Here is a 14573-nt window from a genome sequence, read left to right on the forward strand (position 1 = left end):
TACTGCCAATGAAGTGAGCGCAGCAGTGGAGTGACATATGAATTTAGGAAGATTGAAGACCAGTGATGCAGCTGCATTATGGACAAGTTGTAGAGGGCTGATGGCTCTTAGAGGAAGACCAGCAAGTAGCGAGTTGCAGTAGTTTAGCTTTGAGATTACAAAAGACTGCACAATTACCTGGGCAGCTTCCTGTGAAAGAAAGGGCCGAATCCTTCGTATGCTACAAAGGAGAAATCTGCAAGACCAGGTCAGATTTGAAATATGAGTAGAGAATGACAACTGGTTGTCCAAAGTTATGCCCAGGCTACGAGCAGCTTCAGATAGTGATACCAGGGAGTTCTCGATGTACATAAGCTTGGCTTTACTGGGGTTGAGCCTCAAGTGGTGGCTGTCATCCATGACACAATGTCAGTCAAGCATGCTGAGATAAGTCTGGAGACCTGCGTATCGGAGGGTGGGAAAGAAAGAAATAATTGGGTGTCATCAGCATAGCAGTGGTAGGAAAAGCCATGAGAAGATATTACATCACCAAGAGAACAGGTATACAAAGAGAAGAGGGCCTAATACTGAGCCCTGGGGGACACCAGAGGAGAGTCTACATGGATTGGAAGTGGATCCTTTCCATGTTACCTAAATGGACTGAAAACATTTCCATGCAGAGCCAGTCACACCAAGGCTGGAGAGAACAGAGAGGAGAATGTTGTGGTTTACTGTGTCAAAGGCTGCTGAAAGGTCCAGAAGAATCAGGACAGAAGACAGTTTGGCAGCTTTAGCAGCATAAAGATTCGCAGTCACTGCTATGAGGGCTGTTGAATGTGCTGGATTGTAGCCAGACTGATGGGGATCATGCAGCTACTTCTGTGTGAGGAAACCAGATAATGAATTGTAAACTTCTCGTTCAAGGGCTTTTGAGAGGAAAGAGAGAAGTGATACTGGTCTGTAACTGGTTATGTTGGTGCTGTTGAGTGTGGCATTCTTGAGGATTGGTACCACCCTGGTGGTTCTGAATGCAGAATGCAGATCTCTTGAGATCGTCTAGAACAGAGTGGAGGCAATGGGATCCAGCGGACATGTCGGATTGCTGGAAGTCAGGAGTTGAAGAGTTTTTCTGAGCAGAGAGGGGAAAAAGAAGCCAGAGAGTTGGATGTACAGGAATGAACACTGGCTGGAAGAATGGGAACAGAGGAAAAGGACCGGCGGATTGCTGCAACCTTCTCCTCAAAGAAGAGGATCAGACAAGGTTCAGACAAGAAGCCTTGAATTAACAGAATCTAAGGCAAAAATAATTAAACTCAGAGCCTACCATACCCAATCAGAGAATGATCCCGGAGAAAAACCCAAAGGACTACAGGCCATCTTTTGCGCCATGCAGTTTACGTTAGCTGTCCTAATTCTCTAGGATCGCTTTCTAAATACAACGCTGCTGTATTGAAGGTGGCCCGCAACCCAGATAACAGTCGGTCAACGATCAATAAAGAATCAAATCTACAAAAAAAAAAAAAAAAATGAAGCTGAAGCAGGCGGTTAAATAATAACCTAAACTATGATCTGAAGTAGTATGGTAGAATAGGGTGAACAACGATTGAAAGCTGTATATTCGGTGAGTGATAACCTGTAGAATATTGAGGAAAGGGATCGGGAGTTTGGGACGGCGGGGCGACACAAGGAACATGGGGGAGGAGAAGTGTTGGCATGGGGCGTAGTCGGTGTAGTAGCCACGGTTTGAATGAAGGAGACGGAAATATGTGTTTCTGTGAATAACAGATGAGTAGCTGTTCCCGCAGGCAAAACAGGGGAAAACGGAGTGGAATTGTTTGGTTTAGGGAAGGTGCACGGCCAAAGGAACAGACAAGAAAGTGCGACGAGTACGCCTGTTGTCTAATAGTGAGTGTAAAGAAACGTGGCGTTAAAACTGCTCAAGCGTATAAGAGTGAGGATAAATTATATGCTTAGGTGAAACAATATTATGCATGCCGTAATGGAAAGTAAAGCATACGTTTTATGCTCTCTCCATGATCCTTAACGCTCTTCATTTGGATGGTTTTCCAGCCGAATAGCTCTGATTCGCAAGTGTCTGGGTGATGAATGATAGTATTCACACACGCAGCGGGGCTCAAGGCATTGAACCAACGCATAGTGGAAGAGTTGGGAACGGATCATGGATTTTACATTGCACTGATCTTAAGATGTAACGTATTGCCTTTAAGGATTACTTTCTTTATTTCCATAGAACTGGGCAGTGTTTTGCAAAATTTCACGACGTGGATGTTGAAAAGTGCATTTTATTCCAGTCTGGAAAACCCCTGCGCTTGGATTTTCTTTGTGCCGCAAGGTCCTTAGCATTCGGATGTAGCCCCTCGCAAAGAAAGGCAAGTCGCCTAATTTTTGTAGTCTTTTTTCCCCTCACAGCGAATTGAGGGAACGACGCCTGTCTTCGCTTTGTGTTTTTCACCTTTTAACTTTTGGAGCCAAGTAAAACTCATTTTAAGCGTCGCATTGTCCTGTCCGCGTCGCTGTGCTCTAAGCCTGCAGTAATTTAATAGTTCTTGGCGTATTGGTGGATAGGGTTATTGGAATACGGTGAACTCGGTGCTGACATGCAAACAAAATGGAACCGGATTGATGAACCCTGCTGGGTATTCTTTCATTTCCTTTGTGTGGAGTCTCGTCAAATTGTTTCTTAAACCCAAATACTTGATTTCAATAAAATAATTCTTAATGTTTCCACTCATTTCACTTGTTTATTGTTTTGGTGGCTTGAAGTGCATGTTTTAATGTATGCTTACAGCAGTAATCTTTGTATCAGTAGACGCAAACTGTTTCCACCATACCTTATTGCAGTCTTCATTGGAAAATGGGTTTGGCTACGATTTAATCCTTAGCTCGCCTAACTCCAGTAAACGCGAGAGAGAACCGATACTGTGTGTCAAGCAGCGACTTAAGTTGTTGCAAAAGCTGGGATGTAGATAGTCCTGGTTATGTATTTACAATCGAACACCAACTTAAACTTTTCTTAAATGTAGGTGCGGCGTAAACTGCCTTAGATTCATGGATATTTTGATTACTGTACCAAACTTGGTCCAGTCCCAGCATTCGAGCTTTTCAATGAAGGCCTCTAAGCCTCGGCCTGTCTTTGCGTGGGTGTTGGGGGCGCCCTGAGTACCTCCCCTGCAATTCTTGTCCACTGTTACTCTGAGGCATTTAGGCCTTACCCTGTGCAGACAATGATCCGCTGAGCTGGTTACGTCGCTTGGCGACAAGTAATTTGAGATCACTGTTGATGGTTTACACCTACCTACAAAATGACAATGGGTCAAAAAAAAAAATGCATTGTTTCCAAACCACAGAATAATGCAAAGAAAACACATTCATGGTACTAATGTTTTAACTTAGGATTAGTTAAGAAATCAGTATTTGGTGGAATATCTCAGATTTTGATTGCAGCTTGTTCATGCATCTTCAGGTGTTCTCCACCAGTCTTTCACACTGCTTGTTAAATAAGCTTTGATTACCTAATCAGAATCTCATTAAATACAAAGAGCTGTACATGTGGTGGAATTCAACAGACTGTGGAATTGAAATCATTGCCAAATGCAGAGATACTGATTGGGACTGATCTCTTAATTTTCTTCGAGAGTTATGTTTTTATATATGAGTTTTTATTCTAACCTTTATTATAAAATGCATGGGGTTATGGTCCCATTCTATTCTGTTCAAACGTAGGCCTACTGTTTTTACAATTCCTGTGAGAAGCGTGTGTGTGTGAGAGAATCCAAGAGCCCCTATTTGAGATTGATGCGTGGCATGTGTTGGGAGTCTGCCCTCGACAAATGGTATCCTTGACTGTATTACCAGTTTTGTAAACAATCCCTGACAAGTGGGTGAGTAAGAAGTGCATGCACACAGACACAGCAGAAAGAGGAGGTCTGTGTTTTTGGCTTCCTAATCAGGAAAGCTTGCGTTCCCTTCATATACAGCCAATCAGAGAGAAGGGGACAGACATTTAGAAATAGAAAGTGAGGAAAGTTGTGGTTCTTCATTAAAGGAATTGGATTAAGAGTCACTATTCTTAAGAATGTGTTTAGTACCTACTCAGGCACACACAACAGCTTCTTCAATGACAGTTGCTGCTGTTATTTTAGAGCTGACCACACACACAGACCCAGGTAAACATACGAACAGCTCACTGACATATTTTTGCTCTCCCCAGAAATAGGGTTGTGTGGTTAAAGGTCATGTAACCATAGAAACCTAGCCCCCACACTGTTCACTGCTCCTGTACCCTCTTATTCATTCCTTTGGTAAGAGCCAAGCTTGGTAACCCTGGAGATGATGGGAGATGGCTGGTGTGTGTGTGTGTGTGTGTGTGTGTGTGTGTGTGTGTGTGTGTGAGAGTGATGAGACCTTGTGGTGAGTGTGAGAATTGTGAAAGTACCGATTCACAAAGTTGTTGAACGAAGAGCCTGTTTTTGTAAATTGCTTCCTTAGGGTGAAAAACATTTAATACCTTGAAGGTGAAGTGGTGTGTAATGCTATTTTCTGGTTTGTTCATTATTCTTGCACAGTTCAATTAATAGATGAAGACTACAACCTTTGTTTCAATTTTCAGTGTGTATTCAAGATGTTCATTTTCAAAATGTGACTCAATTTTATACTATCACTGTTCTGGGACATTAATGGATTCATTGAAATATATAAAAACAGATCTTTATAGATCTCTACATATTATGGTGTTGCTCTGATTTTATATGCACTTGTTCATTCTGAATGAGAACAGATTGTAGTGAAATTGTGGGCACTTGTAGCTCACCTTTAAGAGCAGATAGAGCTTTGTGCTGACACCACCAGTCTTTGGTTTGATTAACAGGGAGCGTGTTCACTCTGAGATGTGTTGCTCTGGATTATGGTATTTGCTTTAAAGGTATACTTATTACTCTTCCTCCCTCAGGTTAGTCCTCCTCCTCCTCTTCAGCCTTCAAAATAGATTCTCTCAGGAGTAAGGTTGAACTGCTGCAGCTGCCGCTGGCTCTATCCTCTAAATCTATCTCAGAGCGCAAAACTCAACTGGGCATAGCAACAAAATGTTCCAGGAGGCGGAGCTGGGGTCCACAAACCCCGCCCACTGGCCCCAGACATGGACAACGAGTCACAGTACTCGGGCTACTCCTACAAGTCCTCCCATTCCCGTAGCTCTCGCAAGCACAGGTGCGTATGCCATTTCCCGACATTCTTCCCTTTTGCCTAAATGTGGGTGGGCATTGATGTTTTGTCTAGAACATACAAATGTGAATGTACACTACTGCAAACACTGAGGGTACCACCGTATCGTTATTTAACGATTATCCATTTTATGTTGCTTTATGTACCAACTTGGAGTATACTGTGTATATAAATGTTTATATACATCTGTGTGCGCATGCGTGTGTGGTGGTGTTTCAGGGATCGGAGAGACAGGCACCGCTCTAAGAGCAGGGACAGCAGAGGGGACAAATCGGTCACTATCCAGGCTCCTGGAGAGGCCCTGCTGGACACAGAGTCCACACGTGGAGATGATCGAGTCCATGTTTTCACTTCATACCTCCTCCAGCCTGGAAAACCATTCCACTATAGCTTCAGACCATAAAAAGTCTATAGTGCTTCAAAATATGAATGATTGACTTTTTTTTTTTTTTTTACTGAAATGTTGGACTGGGCATCTCATGTCTCCTCATGCAGTGTCAGAAATTTTGCTCTAAAATCTCGCAGTACACATATACGCAACACGCGTATAAAAACAACCAATAGGGAACAGCCTGCCATAGCTCACATGCCAACTACAAATAACAGTGGTATAGCAAAATGAGCATGAAGTATGTGGGACACAAAAATATTTTGTGCAGTTGTGGCAGCAGATAGAATGCCTTTTTGATGTCACATTTTTGTGACAAAAGCACAATATCTTAATGATCTAGCATGATAGTTTCCAGAAAATCTGTATCATGTAGTCCGATATTGAGAACAACTATCGATGGAGCACTGTGCCATGGAGTTTGGTCAAGGTTTCAGATGCATCGTCTTGTACAGTTTGAAATGCAAAACAATGTTTAAGACTGCTGGAATTGCACAGTGCAAAGGCAGGTTGGGGTGAGTACCAATGTTAGCTGGCATGCTTTTGTTGTAGACTTGATGGCCGATTCATTGTCTTTTTTCCAAGTCAAGCTTCCACACATTCACACTTGACACTGTAACCTCATCAGCATGGTATGTTACTCTACAAGTCAAGTTTTCAGAACCAACTGATGGTGAATGACATCTCAAAACTATTCTTGAACGTACTTTTTCAGATTTGAATTCCTTACTGAGAAGTTTGAAAGAACTTAGGAGTCGTTGTTGAGTTAAAAAAAAATGTGTCTGGAGTGTGAATGGCCATCATAACTTGCATTTTTCATCGGAGCCTTGCTCACTAAAGCTGTTATTTTAACTAAGCCTACTCGCTGGTTGAGTTAGCTAGACAGGCAAGCTTGTTAAGGTTTAATTCCCGAAGTTTGGGCCCTGCTGTCGGCTTGAATGTCAACACGTAGCCCCCAGGAGAGAGAGTTTCGCCTGTGAGCTAAGAAAGGGGGAGAGAGACAAGTACTCATGCATGTGAGCACACAGCTAGACAACATGGAAAAAAGACACCCAACATGCAGCAGGAGTGGCTAAAGCCATACAGAAAACATGAGTACATGAGAAAGTGTTTTTCATGAATATAGTGGAGTGTTCTGATAACAATTTGGTTTGTTTATTTCATAGAGCTTCAAATATTGCATTGATGGAACCAAATAGACATTTAGGAGGAATTTGCCATACTTGCCATACGTCCTTCGCCATATGCATTCTTGCATTTTTCTCTTTGCTGTTTTCTGTTATAGTCATAAATTCTACATATATTTATTGAGAAAATCCTTTAAAGAGGCGCATGTCCATCATCACGTTTTATTTGTTTGGCTTTTTTTTTGGTGTTAGATTCACTATTGTAAACAAAATTACTTTTTTTGCATTTGATGTTGATATCATTATGGCAGGATTTAGTGGAGGTACTGGTGTCTATATTAGATGATTAAATACACCGCACCAGCAGTTCTGAATCTTTGTGTTAAATAATCTATGCTGATTGTCACGATCAGTCCCTTCCATGTTCCGTGTTTTCCATGTCTTGTGTTTTGTTCCGTTCCACGGTTTCATTTTGTCCTCACACTGATTGCGTACACCTGTCCCTCGTTTCTAGTTCATGTATTTAAACCCTGCTGTGTGCCTTGGTCGTGGCTGCCTGTACACGGGCATCTCGTCGTTCCCGGAAGAAGCAGGGTCACGTTTATTTTGATAACGACGAGATCCCAGGTAAGCGTCTACCCGTCTTGACCAACGCTGCAGGGGGGAGCAGCCTGCAGCGCAAGACGTGAAACCACGGAAACAGGGAGTCCAGGAGGGTGGCCAATCGTGACATTATTACACTCAGGAATTAAAAAAAATATATTGTAGCATCCCATGAAATGTGATCTTTCACACATAATGAGAGCAGTTGGCAATGAACTAAAACTCAATTAAATATATCAACTTCCCCTTAAGCCTCTCATATACTCCACATTTAGGAACAAGCCTACTCCTACACAATAAGCAGTGCGGTATATGAAAAGAGCAGGCGTATCAAATAAACAGAGCAACATGGTTAAGGTCCAGCCAGATATGTAAATGTCTGCCAGAACATCCAGTGTGTGTCTGCCGTTCGGTCAAAACTGGATCAGTCCAGAGGCCGCCCCGTCAGATCTCTCTTGAACAAAACAGTGGTCGAAATGCTGTTGAGAACAGTTTTACAGTTACAACAACAGAAAAAAGACTCAAATATATGCTGGATGGTTTATTCATTAAGGGAGAAAGCTGTCTCTCTTGTGAAGGATTTGCCACAGAGACCTGGGCATGTGGTATGGTCTCTGCACGGTGCCGTCGTTACGCTCCAGACCCTCCACTAGAGGAGACAGAAACATCACAGTGGAAATAAAAACAATATAGTCCTGATGATTGGCATATGTGTAGTAGCTTGAGAGTGAAATGTGTGTGTGAGTGTGTGTGAAGGATTACTCCATAGATCCCTTTATGTGCTCGACTGTTTCATAAACGGAAGCGAATCCAGGGAGAGAGAAGTCTGGAGGAACGTCCTGCCAGTCAAAGCTAGGCAGACATCTCCCTAGTTCTGGGTGGAGGGAGAGACAGAAAATAATATGACTAACAATTAAACCTGCTGACTTATCACTGCAGGTATAAGTACTTTCCTGGTGGTTTGGTTATGTTTTGGTACATAGCATAGTCAAACTGTTACAAAACAGAATGGACAAATAGACAGGTAGTTGTGTAATCCTGCTGTCTGTACCTGGTTTACTTGGGGTGTAGAAATATGGACAAAGCTCTTGATTGAGGATGTCTTGGACACTCTGTAGTGGAAATGCATGTGAAAATCTCATTAACATGCAGAATGCTATGTATGCACAAATGCTATGTATGCGTGAGTGGCTAAGCCAATGCATGAATTACATGTACAAAGAGTTGCATATTGCAAAGACTTTTGATACGACAAATTCTGTTCTGTCAAGAGTGAGGTGAAGGTTTATTTCTCAGAGATGAAGCTGGTTACATTGCTTATTTGCAGTGTGAGGTTTTACCAATGTGGTTTGGGCGAGGTCAAGTCTAGGGTCACAATACTGCTGCTGAAAGAAGTCTTTAGGCAGGGCATTTGGGGCATACGCCTCTGGGGGCAACTTCCAGAACTCTGAAGGGCATTTTTTAACACAGACCTGCAAACCAACGCACAAACACACAGAGTGAAGGAGATCTTATTTGAGTAGCTAAACACAGTGTTGCTTTTTTTAATTTCTATCTACACTATTTACACATTGTTCATTGCATGATACAGCAAAAGGCTCCCAAACCAAGCAGCGAAAAGAGACCCAAGCCCCCAGAATTACAAACTGGCATTCACATATTACATGCTAAACTGTTTTGTAATAAATGAGTCTCATGTGCATATTTCTAAAAGGCTACTGACATACGTGTTTGGTTTCTGTACAATGTCAACAGGACATTTGTATGGAAATCTCACTTGAGTGGTTGGACACTGGAGACCCTCTAGAGTGGCGTCCATTTCTGTCGTTGCTCTAGGCACACTTCAGAAGGTCAAAGTAGAGGACGTTTGGTTTGTCACTGAAACACGAGAGGATGCAGGAAACAAATGCAGCTTGACACATGAATATTAGCCAATTAAATAAACAATTTTTATTCAATTTTTTGAGTATGTGTATCAGGATTCAGTGCTGAAGAGTCACAACACTACCCAGCTAAGTGTTCTTTCTTCGAGGGTGAATTTGACAGGGGTAACCAATAAACTCTGCAGTGTTGTGACACTCCTAGACATGAGTTTGGACCCCTTGGTTTAGAGACAATCATTAAACACAAGTGATTTGATTGGTTCCACTTGTTGCTGTGCAGTGCCAATCATGAAAATCTTAAAGCTAAAGTCTAACCCATCTTGTCTTGTTGATGTTTCATGTTTCCACATGATTTGCACCTGCACAGCTCCATTGTAACCCTAGTCCGACTCACTAAAGTCCATTCGAAAGAATACTGACGGTGTTCCTTACATACTGGGTGTGCTGTTTTGGTATTCCTGTGAAGATATAAATACCAATCCAGTATGTGAGGGACTTACACATTGACTCCAGCTCCACAAAACATCCCAGTGGAGTTCTGGGGCAACACGACATGACGAGAGTCTCCAAGCAGCCACGCTGTGTTAGAACCTCCGTTAGAAGGATATCTCACAAGCCATACATGGGTAAAACACCTTCCGCTTGAGCCCACAATAATAATGATTTTTTTCCCCAATGAAAGTGTAGTTGGAAATGTTTCTTACCCAGGGAGCGAATAAGAATATAGGTGACAATGGCAGCCACAAAAATAATACAGCAGATAATGTCTGCACATCTCCTGAACAAAAACAAGAAATATTATTACACATTGGGCAGCTTCCTGTGAAAGAAAGGGCCGAATCCTTCGTATGCTACAAAGGAGAAATCTGCAAGACCAGGTCAGATTTGAAATATGAGTAGAGAATGACAACTGGTTGTCCAAAGTTATGCCCAGGCTACGAGCAGCTTCAGATAGTGATACCAGGGAGTTCTCGATGTACATAAGCTCGGCTTTACTGGGGTTGAGCCTCAAGTGGTGGCTGTCATCCATGACACAATGTCAGTCAAGCATGCTGAGATAAGTCTGGAGACCTGCGTATCGGAGGGTGGGAAAGAAAGAAATAATTGGGTGTCATCAGCATAGCAGTGGTAGGAAAAGCCATGAGAAGATATTACATCACCAAGAGAACAGGTATACAAAGAGAAGAGGGCCTAATACTGAGCCCTGGGGGACACCAGAGGAGAGTCTACATGGATTGGAAGTGGATCCTTTCCATGTTACCTGATAGGACTGAAAAAACTGGAATCAGATTGTGAGCTAAGAAAGGGAGAGAGAGACAAGTACTCATGCATGTGAGCACACAGCTAGACAACATGGAAAAAAGACACCCAACATGCACCCAACATGCAGCAGGAGTGGCTAAAGCCATACAGAAAACAGCGCATCTGGTAATGGGACATCCAATCACGGTACTAACCACACACAGTGTAATAGCATACGTGAACTCACAAGCCTTCGCCTTGACAGCACTAAGGCAACAGAGGATCAGCAAAATTTTGGAAGCACCACACATCACGTACACGCATGAACGAATCAACATGGCAGACATGATGGGAGGAGAAGAGCCTCATCAGTGCGAACAGGAAGTCAAAAAGCAGGAGAAGGTGAGACCAGACCTAGAAGGAGAACCAATTCCAGGAGCAGGGAACATGTTCACCGATGGATGTGGATTTAGAGGACCATACGGGGATATAAAAGCAGGGTGTGCAGTGGTGGCAGAAACACAGGGAGAAGTAGATGAATTTTGGACGGTGAAAGCAGAAAGGCTGAAAGGTTAGCAATCAGCACAGCGAGCTGAGGTAATGGCAGTAGTGGAGGCCTTGAAGTTAGCAAAGGGCAAGGAAGTGAATATTTATACTGACTCTGCTTACACGGTAGGGGCAGCACATGTGGAGCTAAGACAATGGATGAGAGCAGGGTTTAGGACAGCGGGAAACAAACCAATTAAACATGAGGCAGAAATGAGGGAGCTGGCAAAGGCCTTGCAGGGACCAGAAAGAGTAGCTATCATAAAGTGCAGGGGACATGTAGAGTATGTCAACAGTACAATCCCAAACCTACAATTAAGGTGGCACCCTGTAAGTATCCGTTGTCATTAACACCAGGGGAAGAGATAGTAAATGACTACACAGACATGGTGGACTCAGCACAGGGGTACACGTACGTATTGATGCGCGTAGACAACTACACAGGGTGGACGGAAGCGTGGCCAACAAAACGGGAAGACAGTGCTTCAGTGGTAAAGTTCCTGGTGAACCAGTACATTCCTCACCATGGGTTTCCGAGAAAGGTGAGATCAGATAATGGCACTCATTTTACAGCGCGCAATTTGCAGGAGTTAGAGAAAATGCTGGGTCTGAAACATTCATTTGGGGCAGTGTATCATCCTCAGTCTCAAGGTAAGGTGGAAAGGATGAATCTAAATGTGAAAAACAAAGTGGCCAAAATCTGTGCACAGACAAAATTAAATTGGGTTGACGCCTTCCCTTTGGCATTAATGCAAATGAGATGTTCAGTAAATGCAACAACTGGTTTTACCCCTTTTGAATTGCAGACAGGTCGAGGATTTCCAGGACCCCACGGACCCTTAACAATAAATGAGAAAACAAAAACATCTCACACACACATCATACTTTAATGAATTGCAAAGTATCGTTTCAGCTTTCTCCACGCAGGAGGGGGACCGGACGGGGAGCAGACAGAGAAAATGGAGTGAGCCGAGGTGGACAGGTCCATTCCAGGTGACAGAAAGAACCAGCCACGCCGTAGGCCTGAAGGGTAAAGGGGAAACATGGTTTCATCTGAGCCAGTGCGCCGCCACAGTGTCACGGCAGAGGAGTCTGCAAGAGACAGCAAGGGACCTTTCTGAAACATCACCTAACTCACCTGACCCGGACGGGTCAGGTGTTCACTCCCACACAGAAGGGGCAGAATAATCCCCGGGAGCAAAAGGGTGAAGGTAGTCCACCCTTAGACCCCGAAGTAAGAAGAACAGAACACCAGTGATGACTTCTGGACAATTGTGTTGTTTGATTATTTGTTGGTGTATTGTGTTGTGTGTTTCCATTTACAGTTTGGTCACGCTTGGGTTAAATAATAGCATGGCAGTAGGAAAGGATTAAAACATTAAGAACAAGACGGTGAAGCAGAATGGGGGTAGAGATTGGTGGATGTGTAGCATGTGCAGCCACAAGACCCAGACTTATAACAACCCCGGCACCCCTATTCCCACAAAAAGACCCCAAGGGTTATGTGTGCATGATTGGCCTGACTAAGGAAAGAAACCCTAAGAATTGTGACACTTTGAGCGTTATTTTCCCCCCCATCAGTAACAGAACCAGAACAGGACTATTTTCACCCAAAAAGGGGGAGGGGAACTACACTTGCTTCGTTAGAAGTTCAAGCACACCTCAAGTACGCTTGGGGCACATCCCGGCGGTGTAACCGCACAGTCACTGGGAACGAGTCTGTGGGTTCATGGGCACGAGCAGGATTGTATGATTATTGTGGAAGGATGACTTTGGTTGTTAACATGCCAGAGAACTCGGAGGGGACATGCGCCATGGTCAGGTTAGCAGCTCCTTTATTACTGATAGGCAAAAAACTACACAGGGACCCGGTAACTGATGCAGCAAGACAGAAGCGAAAGGCAAACCATTTTGATTTAACAAGGAATACCCCCACATACATAGATGCAATAGAAATACCTCGTGGAGTTCCGGACAGGTATAAGTTAGCAGACCAGATAGCAGGGGGATTTGAGAATATTCCGATACTTTCCGCATTATTCCCCATTACTCCAAATAAAAATGTGGATCGGATTAACTATGTACATTATAATGTCCTCAGGCTAGCCAACCTGACTAGGGATGCAGTGCAAGGACTTAGAGATCAGCTGGGACCAACCTCACTGATAGCGGTGCAAAATTGTATGGCATTAGATATGTTGTTGGCGGAAAAGGGGGGCGTCTGCGCTATGCTTGAGGATATGTGTTGTACATTCATTCCTAATAATACCGCTCCGGATGGGTCAGTTAGTAGAGCATTGGATGGTTTGAAGACCCTATCAGAGGAAATGCATGAGAATTCAGGCATAAACAACCAGTTGGAATCCTGGATGGTGAGCCGGTTCGGTCAGTGGAAAGACTTAATTGTGTCATTGATGGTTTCATTAGCCACATTCACGGGAATTGCTGTGACATGCGGGTGCTGCTGTATTCCATGTATTAGGGCGTTAATGGTTAGACTAATCTCAGCTATGATAGAAAGGAAAGATGTGCATGAGGGTACCACGATGATGCCACTGATACAGGGGGAAAGGGACGTAGAGACAGGAGATGCCAGAATAAAGGAGTGTGATTGGTGATCTCTTTGTAGAGATCAAAAGGGGGAATTGTGGGGTTTCAGAAATTAAATGAATGCTAAGCTTACACTAGTAGAGAATAATGCGCAGAATGGAATAGGACTAATCCTTGAATAAATAAAATAATTACTGTATGTCCAGACATAACAGGAAATGCCCTAGACGTGCATATGTGTGATTATGCAAGAAGACACGTGTACGAGACGGTCAAACAGAGGTGACGGCTGAGATGGAAAAACACAAAAGCAGAAGTGTCACAAGGCGAGAGAAATATAAGTCTGTCTGTTGCAAAGTTATGCTTTAGATCTCACTCGCACTGTGTTGTGAAGTGACATCTCCAGAGCTCTGCATTAATAAAAGGCCACAGGGTAACGCATTGGTTCCTGTCTCTTCTTTCCTGCATCAACGGACACGACATTAACTAATGATATAACAGAATCTGGCCCTTAGCTATTTTATTAGCTTTTTATCAGGGCACGCTTAGTAAAACGTCACATCACTACATCAACCTTTTAAAAAAATTAACAGGCAATCAAATTATTTTGGCTATACTAAAACCTGTCCTGGAGCAATGCCTAGCTAGCTGGATAGCTAACACTAACATGCAAGACTGAGTTTGTTTTGCAGAAGTAGCAGACGCTAAATAGCTGCCTTGTAAAAGAGGTTTGCATTGGGGACTGTTTGTATTTGATGTATGCACGTTAGGTATTATTGCATAACGCTATTTGTGATGTATTTTTGTTTTTCAATCAGTCACATTCCGAGCCAAACTTCTCTTAGCTATCTTGTATCAGTGGAGAACTACTTTTGATGGCATTGTTACTAGCTAACTGTTAGCTAGCAAGGTAACAAGGTAACTCTTTTCAAACAACAAAAAGAAAAAACACTTTACTGTGATTAACAACTATGAATTTACTAAGTTGTGATTGTTTCATAGAAGGTCTGATTA

At 43.1% G+C, this 14573-nt stretch overlaps 1 long non-coding RNA gene across 1 annotated transcript; it reads left to right on the forward strand.

The window, feature by feature from the left end:
• The first annotated feature begins 1671 nt into the window (after positions 1 to 1671).
• Positions 1672 to 2731, forward strand: LOC118240422. The gene is made up of 2 exons (XR_004775402.1): positions 1672 to 1884; positions 2231 to 2731. It is a non-coding gene; the product is annotated as an uncharacterized LOC118240422 (long non-coding RNA).
• The last annotated feature ends 11842 nt before the right edge of the window (positions 2732 to 14573 follow it).

The sequence above is a fragment of the Electrophorus electricus genome, chromosome 21 (genome assembly GCF_013358815.1).
Source record: "Electrophorus electricus isolate fEleEle1 chromosome 21, fEleEle1.pri, whole genome shotgun sequence".
Lineage (NCBI taxonomy): Eukaryota > Metazoa > Chordata > Actinopteri > Gymnotiformes > Gymnotidae > Electrophorus > Electrophorus electricus.